The sequence below is a fragment of the Tasmannia lanceolata genome, unplaced genomic scaffold (genome assembly GCF_043159265.1).
Source record: "Tasmannia lanceolata isolate RefF3 unplaced genomic scaffold, GAP_Taslan_0.1 ptg000003l, whole genome shotgun sequence".
In the NCBI taxonomy this organism is placed as follows: Eukaryota; Viridiplantae; Streptophyta; class Magnoliopsida; order Canellales; family Winteraceae; genus Tasmannia; species Tasmannia lanceolata.
In genome coordinates, this window is record NW_027518680.1 from 29518040 (window position 1) to 29531964 (window position 13925).

General features: G+C 48.4%; 20 non-coding genes across 20 annotated transcripts; all 20 read left to right on the forward strand.

Moving 5' to 3' along the window:
- Nucleotides 1–114: 114 nt before the first annotated feature.
- LOC143870732 (5S ribosomal RNA) lies at nt 115–233 on the forward strand. The gene has a single exon (XR_013245514.1). It is a non-coding gene; the product is annotated as a 5S ribosomal RNA (ribosomal RNA).
- A 597-nt stretch (nt 234–830) lies between these two features.
- On the forward strand, nt 831–949 carry LOC143873827 (5S ribosomal RNA). The gene has a single exon (XR_013248524.1). It is a non-coding gene; the product is annotated as a 5S ribosomal RNA (ribosomal RNA).
- A 597-nt stretch (nt 950–1546) lies between these two features.
- LOC143870733 (5S ribosomal RNA) lies at nt 1547–1665 on the forward strand. The gene has a single exon (XR_013245515.1). It is a non-coding gene; the product is annotated as a 5S ribosomal RNA (ribosomal RNA).
- A 597-nt stretch (nt 1666–2262) lies between these two features.
- LOC143870734 (5S ribosomal RNA) lies at nt 2263–2381 on the forward strand. The gene has a single exon (XR_013245516.1). It is a non-coding gene; the product is annotated as a 5S ribosomal RNA (ribosomal RNA).
- Nucleotides 2382–2978: 597 nt separating this feature from the next.
- On the forward strand, nt 2979–3097 carry LOC143870736 (5S ribosomal RNA). Its single transcript, XR_013245518.1, has one exon. It is a non-coding gene; the product is annotated as a 5S ribosomal RNA (ribosomal RNA).
- Nucleotides 3098–3694: 597 nt separating this feature from the next.
- On the forward strand, nt 3695–3813 carry LOC143873828 (5S ribosomal RNA). The gene has a single exon (XR_013248525.1). It is a non-coding gene; the product is annotated as a 5S ribosomal RNA (ribosomal RNA).
- A 597-nt stretch (nt 3814–4410) lies between these two features.
- Nucleotides 4411–4529, forward strand: LOC143870737 (5S ribosomal RNA). Its single transcript, XR_013245519.1, has one exon. It is a non-coding gene; the product is annotated as a 5S ribosomal RNA (ribosomal RNA).
- Nucleotides 4530–5126: 597 nt separating this feature from the next.
- On the forward strand, nt 5127–5245 carry LOC143870739 (5S ribosomal RNA). The gene has a single exon (XR_013245520.1). It is a non-coding gene; the product is annotated as a 5S ribosomal RNA (ribosomal RNA).
- A 597-nt stretch (nt 5246–5842) lies between these two features.
- On the forward strand, nt 5843–5961 carry LOC143870740 (5S ribosomal RNA). Its single transcript, XR_013245521.1, has one exon. It is a non-coding gene; the product is annotated as a 5S ribosomal RNA (ribosomal RNA).
- Nucleotides 5962–6558: 597 nt separating this feature from the next.
- Nucleotides 6559–6677, forward strand: LOC143873641 (5S ribosomal RNA). Its single transcript, XR_013248343.1, has one exon. It is a non-coding gene; the product is annotated as a 5S ribosomal RNA (ribosomal RNA).
- Nucleotides 6678–7274: 597 nt separating this feature from the next.
- Nucleotides 7275–7393, forward strand: LOC143874396 (5S ribosomal RNA). The gene has a single exon (XR_013249078.1). It is a non-coding gene; the product is annotated as a 5S ribosomal RNA (ribosomal RNA).
- Nucleotides 7394–7990: 597 nt separating this feature from the next.
- Nucleotides 7991–8109, forward strand: LOC143873186 (5S ribosomal RNA). Its single transcript, XR_013247907.1, has one exon. It is a non-coding gene; the product is annotated as a 5S ribosomal RNA (ribosomal RNA).
- Nucleotides 8110–8706: 597 nt separating this feature from the next.
- LOC143873187 (5S ribosomal RNA) lies at nt 8707–8825 on the forward strand. The gene has a single exon (XR_013247908.1). It is a non-coding gene; the product is annotated as a 5S ribosomal RNA (ribosomal RNA).
- Nucleotides 8826–9422: 597 nt separating this feature from the next.
- Nucleotides 9423–9541, forward strand: LOC143873829 (5S ribosomal RNA). Its single transcript, XR_013248526.1, has one exon. It is a non-coding gene; the product is annotated as a 5S ribosomal RNA (ribosomal RNA).
- A 597-nt stretch (nt 9542–10138) lies between these two features.
- LOC143870741 (5S ribosomal RNA) lies at nt 10139–10257 on the forward strand. The gene has a single exon (XR_013245522.1). It is a non-coding gene; the product is annotated as a 5S ribosomal RNA (ribosomal RNA).
- Nucleotides 10258–10854: 597 nt separating this feature from the next.
- LOC143870742 (5S ribosomal RNA) lies at nt 10855–10973 on the forward strand. The gene has a single exon (XR_013245523.1). It is a non-coding gene; the product is annotated as a 5S ribosomal RNA (ribosomal RNA).
- Nucleotides 10974–11570: 597 nt separating this feature from the next.
- On the forward strand, nt 11571–11689 carry LOC143870743 (5S ribosomal RNA). Its single transcript, XR_013245524.1, has one exon. It is a non-coding gene; the product is annotated as a 5S ribosomal RNA (ribosomal RNA).
- A 597-nt stretch (nt 11690–12286) lies between these two features.
- On the forward strand, nt 12287–12405 carry LOC143870744 (5S ribosomal RNA). The gene has a single exon (XR_013245526.1). It is a non-coding gene; the product is annotated as a 5S ribosomal RNA (ribosomal RNA).
- A 597-nt stretch (nt 12406–13002) lies between these two features.
- LOC143870745 (5S ribosomal RNA) lies at nt 13003–13121 on the forward strand. Its single transcript, XR_013245527.1, has one exon. It is a non-coding gene; the product is annotated as a 5S ribosomal RNA (ribosomal RNA).
- Nucleotides 13122–13718: 597 nt separating this feature from the next.
- On the forward strand, nt 13719–13837 carry LOC143870746 (5S ribosomal RNA). The gene has a single exon (XR_013245528.1). It is a non-coding gene; the product is annotated as a 5S ribosomal RNA (ribosomal RNA).
- The last annotated feature ends 88 nt before the right edge of the window (nt 13838–13925 follow it).

Consider the following 13925-nt stretch of genomic DNA (forward strand, 5'->3'; position numbering starts at 1 on the left):
GGATCGTCCATCCGGTGTCATCTAGCAGGATTTTTTCGCACTTTCATTTAAACGGACTTCGTACGACAATGCGAGTGGAAACTCTTAATTACTTTGACAATGGAGAGGCATGCTGGGTGCGATCATACCAGCACAAATGCACTGGATCCCATCAGAACTCCGAAGTTAAGCGTGCTTGGGCGAGAGTAGTACTAGGATGGGTGACCTCCTGGGAAGTCCTCGTGTTGCACCCCTGTCACTTTTTTCGGCTATCTACCACTTTTTTCGAACAATCTTTCGGTTCTGGAACATCGATGCGAACTGAAACGCACGTTTAGTGCGTCGCCTCCTACGTTTCGGTTCGGATCTTTTTATTTTCTTCCGGATGGTGAATTCAAACACGTCCGGTCTTTATTATGGCGGGGTGATAGTGTCGTTTGATTCGATAAACGGAATTCGTTCTGACATTTCATTTGCGGTCAAATTATAGCGGGGGTTTGTTTAGATTCAGTGACGTACAGGCTATAGCGGATGAGTGTACTAGTGGATGCGAGTCATGAATCCGGTCGGAAGGTGTTTACTGGCCGTGAGCTACCCTTGGTGCACAAATATCGTTCCGACGATAACTTTTGATCCGCCCGTCAGATCGTGGCGATTCTTATATTGATTCGGGGGTACTCGGGAAGATTCAACGCGCGATGACAGCCCTGGCGGTCATCCGGCTTCCCGACATGCTCGGATCGTCCATCCGGTGTCATCTAGCAGGATTTTTTCGCACTTTCATTTAAACGGACTTCGTACGACAATGCGAGTGGAAACTCTTTATTACTTTGACAATGGAGAGGCATGCTGGGTGCGATCATACCAGCACAAATGCACTGGATCCTATCAGAACTCCGAAGTTAAGCGTGCTTGGGCGAGAGTAGTACTAGGATGGGTGACCTCCTGGGAAGTCCTCGTGTTGCACCCCTGTCACTTTTTTCGGCTATCTACCACTTTTTTCGAACAATCTTTCGGTTCTGGAACATCGATGCGAACTGAAACGCACGTTTAGTGCGTCGCCTCCTACGTTTCGGTTCGGATCTTTTTATTTTCTTCCGGATGGTGAATTCAAAGACGTCCGGTCTTTATTATGGCGGGGTGATAGTGTCGTTTGATTCGATAAACGGAATTCGTTCTGACATTTCATTTGCCGTCAAATTATAGCGGGGGTTTGTTTAGATTCAGTGACGTACAGGCTATAGCGGATGAGTGTACTAGTGGATGCGAGTCATGAATCCGGTCGGAAGGTGTTTACTGGCCGTGAGCTACCCTTGGTGCACAAATATCGTTCCGACGATAACTTTTGATCCGCCCGTCAGATCGTGGCGATTCTTATATTGATTCGGGGGTACTCGGGAAGATTCATCGCGCGATGACAGCCCTGGCGGTCATCCGGCTTCCCGACATGCTCGGATCGTCCATCCGGTGTCATCTAGCAGGATTTTTTCGCACTTTCATTTAAACGGACTTCGTACGACAATGCGAGTGGAAACTCTTTATTACTTTGACAATGGAGAGGCATGCTGGGTGCGATCATACCAGCACAAATGCACTGGATCCCATCAGAACTCCGAAGTTAAGCGTGCTTGGGCGAGAGTAGTACTAGGATGGGTGACCTCCTGGGAAGTCCTCGTGTTGCACCCCTGTCACTTTTTTCGGCTATCTACCACTTTTTTCGAACAATCTTTCGGTTCTGGAACATCGATGCGAACTGAAACGCACGTTTAGTGCGTCGCCTCCTACGTTTCGGTTCGGATCTTTTTATTTTCTTCCGGATGGTGAATTCAAAGACGTCCGGTCTTTATTATGGCGGGGTGATAGTGTCGTTTGATTCGATAAACGGAATTCGTTCTGACATTTCATTTGCGGTCAAATTATAGCGGGGGTTTGTTTAGATTCAGTGACGTACAGGCTATAGCGGATGAGTGTACTAGTGGATGCGAGTCATGAATCCGGTCGGAAGGTGTTTACTGGCCGTGAGCTACCCTTGGTGCACAAATATCGTTCCGACGATAACTTTTGATCCGCCCGTCAGATCGTGGCGATTCTTATATTGATTCGGGGGTACTCGGGAAGATTCAACGCGCGATGACAGCCCTGGCGGTCATCCGGCTTCCCGACATGCTCGGATCGTCCATCCGGTGTCATCTAGCAGGATTTTTTCGCACTTTCATTTAAACGGACTTCGTACGACAATGCGAGTTGAAACTCTTTATTACTTTGACAATGGAGAGGCATGCTGGGTGCGATCATACCAGCACAAATGCACTGGATCCCATCAGAACTCCGAAGTTAAGCGTGCTTGGGCGAGAGTAGTACTAGGATGGGTGACCTCCTGGGAAGTCCTCGTGTTGCACCCCTGTCACTTTTTTCGGCTATCTACCACTTTTTTCGAACAATCTTTCGGTTCTGGAACATCGATGCGAACTGAAACGCACGTTTAGTGCGTCGCCTCCTACGTTTCGGTTCGGATCTTTTTATTTTCTTCCGGATGGTGAATTCAAAGACGTCCGGTCTTTATTATGGCGGGGTGATAGTGTCGTTTGATTCGATAAACGGAATTCGTTCTGACATTTCATTTGCGGTCAAATTATAGCGGGGGTTTGTTTAGATTCAGTGACGTACAGGCTATAGCGGATGAGTGTACTAGTGGATGCGAGTCATGAATCCGGTCGGAAGGTGTTTACTGGCCGTGAGCTACCCTTGGTGCACAAATATCGTTCCGACGATAACTTTTGATCCGCCCGTCAGATCGTCGCGATTCTTATATTGATTCGGGGGTACTCGGGAAGATCCATCGCGCGATGACAGCTCTGGCGGTCATCCGGCTTCCCGACATGCTCGGATCGTCCATCCGGTGTCATCTAGCAGGATTTTTTCGCACTTTCATTTAAACGGACTTCGTACGACAATGCGAGTGGAAACTCTTAATTACTTTGACAATGGAGAGGCATGCTGGGTGCGATCATACCAGCACAAATGCACTGGATCCCATCAGAACTCCGAAGTTAAGCGTGCTTGGGCGAGAGTAGTACTAGGATGGGTGACCTCCTGGGAAGTCCTCGTGTTGCACCCCTGTCACTTTTTTCGGCTATCTACCACTTTTTTCGAACAATCTTTCGGTTCTGGAACATCGATGCGAACTGAAACGCACGTTTAGTGCGTCGCCTCCTACGTTTCGGTTCGGATCTTTTTATTTTCTTCCGGATGGTGAATTCAAACACGTCCGGTCTTTATTATGGCGGGGTGATAGTGTCGTTTGATTCGATAAACGGAATTCGTTCTGACATTTCATTTGCGGTCAAATTATAGCGGGGGTTTGTTTAGATTCAGTGACGTACAGGCTATAGCGGATGAGTGTACTAGTGGATGCGAGTCATGAATCCGGTCGGAAGGTGTTTACTGGCCGTGAGCTACCCTTGGTGCACAAATATCGTTCCGACGATAACTTTTGATCCGCCCGTCAGATCGTGGCGATTCTTATATTGATTCGGGGGTACTCGGGAAGATTCAACGCGCGATGACAGCCCTGGCGGTCATCCGGCTTCCCGACATGCTCGGATCGTCCATCCGGTGTCATCTAGCAGGATTTTTTCGCACTTTCATTTAAACGGACTTCGTACGACAATGCGAGTGGAAACTCTTTATTACTTTGACAATGGAGAGGCATGCTGGGTGCGATCATACCAGCACAAATGCACTGGATCCTATCAGAACTCCGAAGTTAAGCGTGCTTGGGCGAGAGTAGTACTAGGATGGGTGACCTCCTGGGAAGTCCTCGTGTTGCACCCCTGTCACTTTTTTCGGCTATCTACCACTTTTTTCGAACAATCTTTCGGTTCTGGAACATCGATGCGAACTGAAACGCACGTTTAGTGCGTCGCCTCCTACGTTTCGGTTCGGATCTTTTTATTTTCTTCCGGATGGTGAATTCAAAGACGTCCGGTCTTTATTATGGCGGGGTGATAGTGTCGTTTGATTCGATAAACGGAATTCGTTCTGACATTTCATTTGCCGTCAAATTATAGCGGGGGTTTGTTTAGATTCAGTGACGTACAGGCTATAGCGGATGAGTGTACTAGTGGATGCGAGTCATGAATCCGGTCGGAAGGTGTTTACTGGCCGTGAGCTACCCTTGGTGCACAAATATCGTTCCGACGATAACTTTTGATCCGCCCGTCAGATCGTGGCGATTCTTATATTGATTCGGGGGTACTCGGGAAGATTCATCGCGCGATGACAGCCCTGGCGGTCATCCGGCTTCCCGACATGCTCGGATCGTCCATCCGGTGTCATCTAGCAGGATTTTTTCGCACTTTCATTTAAACGGACTTCGTACGACAATGCGAGTGGAAACTCTTTATTACTTTGACAATGGAGAGGCATGCTGGGTGCGATCATACCAGCACAAATGCACTGGATCCCATCAGAACTCCGAAGTTAAGCGTGCTTGGGCGAGAGTAGTACTAGGATGGGTGACCTCCTGGGAAGTCCTCGTGTTGCACCCCTGTCACTTTTTTCGGCTATCTACCACTTTTTTCGAACAATCTTTCGGTTCTGGAACATCGATGCGAACTGAAACGCACGTTTAGTGCGTCGCCTCCTACGTTTCGGTTCGGATCTTTTTATTTTCTTCCGGATGGTGAATTCAAACACGTCCGGTCTTTATTATGGCGGGGTGATAGTGTCGTTTGATTCGATAAACGGAATTCGTTCTGACATTTCATTTGCGGTCAAATTATAGCGGGGGTTTGTTTAGATTCAGTGACGTACAGGCTATAGCGGATGAGTGTACTAGTGGATGCGAGTCATGAATCCGGTCGGAAGGTGTTTACTGGCCGTGAGCTACCCTTGGTGCACAAATATCGTTCCGACGATAACTTTTGATCCGCCCGTCAGATCGTGGCGATTCTTATATTGATTCGGGGGTACTCGGGATGATTCAACGCGCGATGACAGCCCTGGCGGTCATCCGGCTTCCCGACATGCTCGGATCGTCCATCCGGTGTCATCTAGCAGGATTTTTTCGCACTTTCATTTAAACGGACTTCGTACGACAATGCGAGTTGAAACTCTTTATTACTTTGACAATGGAGAGGCATGCTGGGTGCGATCATACCAGCACAAATGCACTGGATCCCATCAGAACTCCGAAGTTAAGCGTGCTTGGGCGAGAGTAGTACTAGGATGGGTGACCTCCTGGGAAGTCCTCGTGTTGCACCCCTGTCACTTTTTTCGGCTATCTACCACTTTTTTCGAACAATCTTTCGGTTCTGGAACATCGATGCGAACTGAAACGCACGTTTAGTGCGTCGCCTCCTACGTTTCGGTTCGGATCTTTTTATTTTCTTCCGGATGGTGAATTCAAAGACGTCCGGTCTTTATTATGGCGGGGTGATAGTGTCGTTTGATTCGATAAACGGAATTCGTTCTGACATTTCATTTGCCGTCAAATTATAGCGGGGGTTTGTTTAGATTCAGTGACGTACAGGCTATAGCGGATGAGTGTACTAGTGGATGCGAGTCATGAATCCGGTCGGAAGGTGTTTACTGGCCGTGAGCTACCCTTGGTGCACAAATATCGTTCCGACGATAACTTTTGATCCGCCCGTCAGATCGTGGCGATTCTTATATTGATTCGGGGGTACTCGGGAAGATTCATCGCGCGATGACAGCCCTGGCGGTCATCCGGCTTCCCGACATGCTCGGATCGTCCATCCGGTGTCATCTAGCAGGATTTTTTCGCACTTTCATTTAAACGGACTTCGTACGACAATGCGAGTGGAAACTCTTTATTACTTTGACAATGGAGAGGCATGCTGGGTGCGATCATACCAGCACAAATGCACTGGATCCCATCAGAACTCCGAAGTTAAGCGTGCTTGGGCGAGAGTAGTACTAGGATGGGTGACCTCCTGGGAAGTCCTCGTGTTGCACCCCTGTCACTTTTTTCGGCTATCTACCACTTTTTTCGAACAATCTTTCGGTTCTGGAACATCGATGCGAACTGAAACGCACGTTTAGTGCGTCGCCTCCTACGTTTCGGTTCGGATCTTTTTATTTTCTTCCGGATGGTGAATTCAAACACGTCCGGTCTTTATTATGGCGGGGTGATAGTGTCGTTTGATTCGATAAACGGAATTCGTTCTGACATTTCATTTGCGGTCAAATTATAGCGGGGGTTTGTTTAGATTCAGTGACGTACAGGCTATAGCGGATGAGTGTACTAGTGGATGCGAGTCATGAATCCGGTCGGAAGGTGTTTACTGGCCGTGAGCTACCCTTGGTGCACAAATATCGTTCCGACGATAACTTTTGATCCGCCCGTCAGATCGTGGCGATTCTTATATTGATTCGGGGGTACTCGGGAAGATTCAACGCGCGATGACAGCCCTGGCGGTCATCCGGCTTCCCGACATGCTCGGATCGTCCATCCGGTGTCATCTAGCAGGATTTTTTTGCACTTTCATTTAAACGGACTTCGTACGACAATGCGAGTGGAAACTCTTTATTACTTTGACAATGGAGAGGCATGCTGGGTGCGATCATACCAGCACAAATGCACTGGATCCCATCAGAACTCCGAAGTTAAGCGTGCTTGGGCAAGAGTAGTACTAGGATGGGTGACCTCCTGGGAAGTCCTCGTGTTGCACCCCTGTCACTTTTTTCGGCTATCTACCACTTTTTTCGAACAATCTTTCGGTTCTGGAACATCGATGCGAACTGAAACGCACGTTTAGTGCGTCGCCTCCTACGTTTCGGTTCGGATCTTTTTATTTTCTTCCGGATGGTGAATTCAAACACGTCCGGTCTTTATTATGGCGGGGTGATAGTGTCGTTTGATTCGATAAACGGAATTCGTTCTGACATTTCATTTGCGGTCAAATTATAGCGGGGGTTTGTTTAGATTCAGTGACGTACAGGCTATAGCGGATGAGTGTACTAGTGGATGCGAGTCATGAATCCGGTCGGAAGGTGTTTACTGGCCGTGAGCTACCCTTGGTGCACAAATATCGTTCCGACGATAACTTTTGATCCGCCCGTCAGATCGTGGCGATTCTTATATTGATTCGGGGGTACTCGGGAAGATTCAACGCGCGATGACAGCCCTGGCGGTCATCCGGCTTCCCGACATGCTCGGATCGTCCATCCGGTGTCATCTAGCAGGATTTTTTTGCACTTTCATTTAAACGGACTTCGTACGACAATGCGAGTTGAAACTCTTTATTACTTTGACAATGGAGAAGCATGCTGGGTGCGATCATACCAGCACAAATGCACTGGATCCCATCAGAACTCCGAAGTTAAGCGTGGTTGGGCGAGAGTAGTACTAGGATGGGTGACCTCCTGGGAAGTCCTCGTGTTGCACCCCTGTCACTTTTTTCGGCTATCTACCACTTTTTTCGAACAATCTTTCGGTTCTGGAACATCGATGCGAACTGAAACGCACGTTTAGTGCGTCGCCTCCTACGTTTCGGTTCGGATCTTTTTATTTTCTTCCGGATGGTGAATTCAAAGACGTCCGGTCTTTATTATGGCGGGGTGATAGTGTCGTTTGATTCGATAAACGGAATTCGTTCTGACATTTCATTTGCGGTCAAATTATAGCGGGGGTTTGTTTAGATTCAGTGACGTACAGGCTATAGCGGATGAGTGTACTAGTGGATGCGAGTCATGAATCCGGTCGGAAGGTGTTTACTGGCCGTGAGCTACCCTTGGTGCACAAATATCGTTCCGACGATAACTTTTGATCCGCCCGTCAGATCGTCGCGATTCTTATATTGATTCGGGGGTACTCGGGAAGATCCATCGCGCGATGACAGCTCTGGCGGTCATCCGGCTTCCCGACATGCTCGGATCGTCCATCCGGTGTCATCTAGCAGGATTTTTTCGCACTTTCATTTAAACGGACTTCGTACGACAATGCGAGTGGAAACTCTTAATTACTTTGACAATGGAGAGGCATGCTGGGTGCGATCATACCAGCACAAATGCACTGGATCCCATCAGAACTCCGAAGTTAAGCGTGCTTGGGCGAGAGCAGTACTAGGATGGGTGACCTCCTGGGAAGTCCTCGTGTTGCACCCCTGTCACTTTTTTCGGCTATCTACCACTTTTTTCGAACAATCTTTCGGTTCTAGAACATCGATGCGAACTGAAACGCACGTTTAGTGCGTCGCCTCCTACGTTTCGGTTCGGATCTTTTTATTTTCTTCCGGATGGTGAATTCAAACACGTCCGGTCTTTATTATGGCGGGGTGATAGTGTCGTTTGATTCGATAAACGGAATTCGTTCTGACATTTCATTTGCGGTCAAATTATAGCGGGGGTTTGTTTAGATTCAGTGACGTACAGGCTATAGCGGATGAGTGTACTAGTGGATGCGAGTCATGAATCCGGTCGGAAGGTGTTTACTGGCCGTGAGCTACCCTTGGTGCACAAATATCGTTCCGACGATAACTTTTGATCCGCCCGTCAGATCGTGGCGATTCTTATATTGATTCGGGGGTACTCGGGAAGATTCAACGCGCGATGACAGCCCTGGCGGTCATCCGGCTTCCCGACATGCTCGGATCGTCCATCCGGTGTCATCTAGCAGGATTTTTTCGCACTTTCATTTAAACGGACTTCGTACGACAATGCGAGTGGAAACTCTTTATTACTTTGACAATGGAGAGGCATGCTGGGTGCGATCATACCAGCACAAATGCACTGGATCCCATCAGAACTCCGAAGTTAAGCGTGCTTGGGCGAGAGCAGTACTAGGATGGGTGACCTCCTGGGAAGTCCTCGTGTTGCACCCCTGTCACTTTTTTCGGCTATCTACCACTTTTTTCGAACAATCTTTCGGTTCTGGAACATCGATGCGAACTGAAACGCACGTTTAGTGCGTCGCCTCCTACGTTTCGGTTCGGATCTTTTTATTTTCTTCCGGATGGTGAATTCAAAGACGTCCGGTCTTTATTATGGCGGGGTGATAGTGTCGTTTGATTCGATAAACGGAATTCGTTCTGACATTTCATTTGCGGTCAAATTATAGCGGGGGTTTGTTTAGATTCAGTGACGTACAGGCTATAGCGGATGAGTGTACTAGTGGATGCGAGTCATGAATCCGGTCGGAAGGTGTTTACTGGCCGTGAGCTACCCTTGGTGCACAAATATCGTTCCGACGATAACTTTTGATCCGCCCGTCAGATCGTCGCGATTCTTATATTGATTCGGGGGTACTCGGGAAGATTCAACGCGCGATGACAGCCCTGGCGGTCATCCGGCTTCCCGACATGCTCGGATCGTCCATCCGGTGTCATCTAGCAGGATTTTTTCGCACTTTCATTTAAACGGACTTCGTACGACAATGCGAGTGGAAACTCTTTATTACTTTGACAATGGAGAGGCATGCTGGGTGCGATCATACCAGCACAAATGCACTGGATCCTATCAGAACTCCGAAGTTAAGCGTGCTTGGGCGAGAGTAGTACTAGGATGGGTGACCTCCTGGGAAGTCCTCGTGTTGCACCCCTGTCACTTTTTTCGGCTATCTACCACTTTTTTCGAACAATCTTTCGGTTCTGGAACATCGATGCGAACTGAAACGCACGTTTAGTGCGTCGCCTCCTACGTTTCGGTTCGGATCTTTTTATTTTCTTCCGGATGGTGAATTCAAAGACGTCCGGTCTTTATTATGGCGGGGTGATAGTGTCGTTTGATTCGATAAACGGAATTCGTTCTGACATTTCATTTGCCGTCAAATTATAGCGGGGGTTTGTTTAGATTCAGTGACGTACAGGCTATAGCGGATGAGTGTACTAGTGGATGCGAGTCATGAATCCGGTCGGAAGGTGTTTACTGGCCGTGAGCTACCCTTGGTGCACAAATATCGTTCCGACGATAACTTTTGATCCGCCCGTCAGATCGTGGCGATTCTTATATTGATTCGGGGGTACTCGGGAAGATTCATCGCGCGATGACAGCCCTGGCGGTCATCCGGCTTCCCGACATGCTCGGATCGTCCATCCGGTGTCATCTAGCAGGATTTTTTCGCACTTTCATTTAAACGGACTTCGTACGACAATGCGAGTGGAAACTCTTTATTACTTTGACAATGGAGAGGCATGCTGGGTGCGATCATACCAGCACAAATGCACTGGATCCCATCAGAACTCCGAAGTTAAGCGTGCTTGGGCGAGAGTAGTACTAGGATGGGTGACCTCCTGGGAAGTCCTCGTGTTGCACCCCTGTCACTTTTTTCGGCTATCTACCACTTTTTTCGAACAATCTTTCGGTTCTGGAACATCGATGCGAACTGAAACGCACGTTTAGTGCGTCGCCTCCTACGTTTCGGTTCGGATCTTTTTATTTTCTTCCGGATGGTGAATTCAAAGACGTCCGGTCTTTATTATGGCGGGGTGATAGTGTCGTTTGATTCGATAAACGGAATTCGTTCTGACATTTCATTTGCGGTCAAATTATAGCGGGGGTTTGTTTAGATTCAGTGACGTACAGGCTATAGCGGATGAGTGTACTAGTGGATGCGAGTCATGAATCCGGTCGGAAGGTGTTTACTGGCCGTGAGCTACCCTTGGTGCACAAATATCGTTCCGACGATAACTTTTGATCCGCCCGTCAGATCGTGGCGATTCTTATATTGATTCGGGGGTACTCGGGAAGATTCAACGCGCGATGACAGCCCTGGCGGTCATCCGGCTTCCCGACATGCTCGGATCGTCCATCCGGTGTCATCTAGCAGGATTTTTTCGCACTTTCATTTAAACGGACTTCGTACGACAATGCGAGTTGAAACTCTTTATTACTTTGACAATGGAGAGGCATGCTGGGTGCGATCATACCAGCACAAATGCACTGGATCCCATCAGAACTCCGAAGTTAAGCGTGCTTGGGCGAGAGTAGTACTAGGATGGGTGACCTCCTGGGAAGTCCTCGTGTTGCACCCCTGTCACTTTTTTCGGCTATCTACCACTTTTTTCGAACAATCTTTCGGTTCTGGAACATCGATGCGAACTGAAACGCACGTTTAGTGCGTCGCCTCCTACGTTTCGGTTCGGATCTTTTTATTTTCTTCCGGATGGTGAATTCAAAGACGTCCGGTCTTTATTATGGCGGGGTGATAGTGTCGTTTGATTCGATAAACGGAATTCGTTCTGACATTTCATTTGCGGTCAAATTATAGCGGGGGTTTGTTTAGATTCAGTGACGTACAGGCTATAGCGGATGAGTGTACTAGTGGATGCGAGTCATGAATCCGGTCGGAAGGTGTTTACTGGCCGTGAGCTACCCTTGGTGCACAAATATCGTTCCGACGATAACTTTTGATCCGCCCGTCAGATCGTCGCGATTCTTATATTGATTCGGGGGTACTCGGGAAGATCCATCGCGCGATGACAGCTCTGGCGGTCATCCGGCTTCCCGACATGCTCGGATCGTCCATCCGGTGTCATCTAGCAGGATTTTTTCGCACTTTCATTTAAACGGACTTCGTACGACAATGCGAGTGGAAACTCTTAATTACTTTGACAATGGAGAGGCATGCTGGGTGCGATCATACCAGCACAAATGCACTGGATCCCATCAGAACTCCGAAGTTAAGCGTGCTTGGGCGAGAGTAGTACTAGGATGGGTGACCTCCTGGGAAGTCCTCGTGTTGCACCCCTGTCACTTTTTTCGGCTATCTACCACTTTTTTCGAACAATCTTTCGGTTCTGGAACATCGATGCGAACTGAAACGCACGTTTAGTGCGTCGCCTCCTACGTTTCGGTTCGGATCTTTTTATTTTCTTCCGGATGGTGAATTCAAACACGTCCGGTCTTTATTATGGCGGGGTGATAGTGTCGTTTGATTCGATAAACGGAATTCGTTCTGCCATTTCATTTGCGGTCAAATTATAGCGGGGGTTTGTTTAGATTCAGTGACGTACAGGCTATAGCGGATGAGTGTACTAGTGGATGCGAGTCATGAATCCGGTCGGAAGGTGTTTACTGGCCGTGAGCTACCCTTGGTGCACAAATATCGTTCCGACGATAACTTTTGATCCGCCCGTCAGATCGTGGCGATTCTTATATTGATTCGGGGGTACTCGGGAAGATTCAACGCGCGATGACAGCCATGGCGGTCATCCGGCTTCCCGACATGCTCGGATCGTCCATCCGGTGTCATCTAGCAGGATTTTTTCGCACTTTCATTTAAACGGACTTCGTACGACAATGCGAGTTGAAACTCTTTATTACTTTGACAATGGAGAGGCATGCTGGGTGCGATCATACCAGCACAAATGCACTGGATCCCATCAGAACTCCGAAGTTAAGCGTGCTTGGGCGAGAGTAGTACTAGGATGGGTGACCTCCTGGGAAGTCCTCGTGTTGCACCCCTGTCACTTTTTTCGGCTATCTACCACTTTTTTCGAACAATCTTTCGGTTCTGGAACATCGATGCGAACTGAAACGCACGTTTAGTGCGTCGCCTCCTACGTTTCGGTTCGGATCTTTTTATTTTCTTCCGGATGGTGAATTCAAAGACGTCCGGTCTTTATTATGGCGGGGTGATAGTGTCGTTTGATTCGATAAACGGAATTCGTTCTGACATTTCATTTGCCGTCAAATTATAGCGGGGGTTTGTTTAGATTCAGTGACGTACAGGCTATAGCGGATGAGTGTACTAGTGGATGCGAGTCATGAATCCGGTCGGAAGGTGTTTACTGGCCGTGAGCTACCCTTGGTGCACAAATATCGTTCCGACGATAACTTTTGATCCGCCCGTCAGATCGTCGCGATTCTTATATTGATTCGGGGGTACTCGGGAAGATCCATCGCGCGATGACAGCTCTGGCGGTCATCCGGCTTCCCGACATGCTCGGATCGTCCATCCGGTGTCATCTAGCAGGATTTTTTCGCACTTTCATTTAAACGGACTTCGTACGACAATGCGAGTGGAAACTCTTAATTACTTTGACAATGGAGAGGCATGCTGGGTGCGATCATACCAGCACAAATGCACTGGATCCCATCAGAACTCCGAAGTTAAGCGTGCTTGGGCGAGAGTAGTACTAGGATGGGTGACCTCCTGGGAAGTCCTCGTGTTGCACCCCTGTCACTTTTTTCGGCTATCTACCACTTTTTTCGAACAATCTTTCGGTTCTGGAACATCGATGCGAACTGAAACGCACGTTTAGTGCGTCGCCTCCTACGTTTCGGTTCGGATCTTTTTATTTTCTTCCGGATGGTGAATTCAAACACGTCCGGTCTTTATTATGGCGGGGTGATAGTGTCGTTTGATTCGATAAACGGAATTCGTTCTGCCATTTCATTTGCGGTCAAATTATAGCGGGGGTTTGTTTAGATTCAGTGACGTACAGGCTATAGCGGATGAGTGTACTAGTGGATGCGAGTCATGAATCCGGTCGGAAGGTGTTTACTGGCCGTGAGCTACCCTTGGTGCACAAATATCGTTCCGACGATAACTTTTGATCCGCCCGTCAGATCGTGGCGATTCTTATATTGATTCGGGGGTACTCGGGAAGATTCAACGCGCGATGACAGCCATGGCGGTCATCCGGCTTCCCGACATGCTCGGATCGTCCATCCGGTGTCATCTAGCAGGATTTTTTCGCACTTTCATTTAAACGGACTTCGTACGACAATGCGAGTTGAAACTCTTTATTACTTTGACAATGGAGAGGCATGCTGGGTGCGATCATACCAGCACAAATGCACTGGATCCCATCAGAACTCCGAAGTTAAGCGTGCTTGGGCGAGAGTAGTACTAGGATGGGTGACCTCCTGGGAAGTCCTCGTGTTGCACCCCTGTCACTTTTTTCGGCTATCTACCACTTTTTTCGAACAATCTTTCGGTTCTGGAACATCGATGCGAACTGAAACGCACGTTTAGTGCG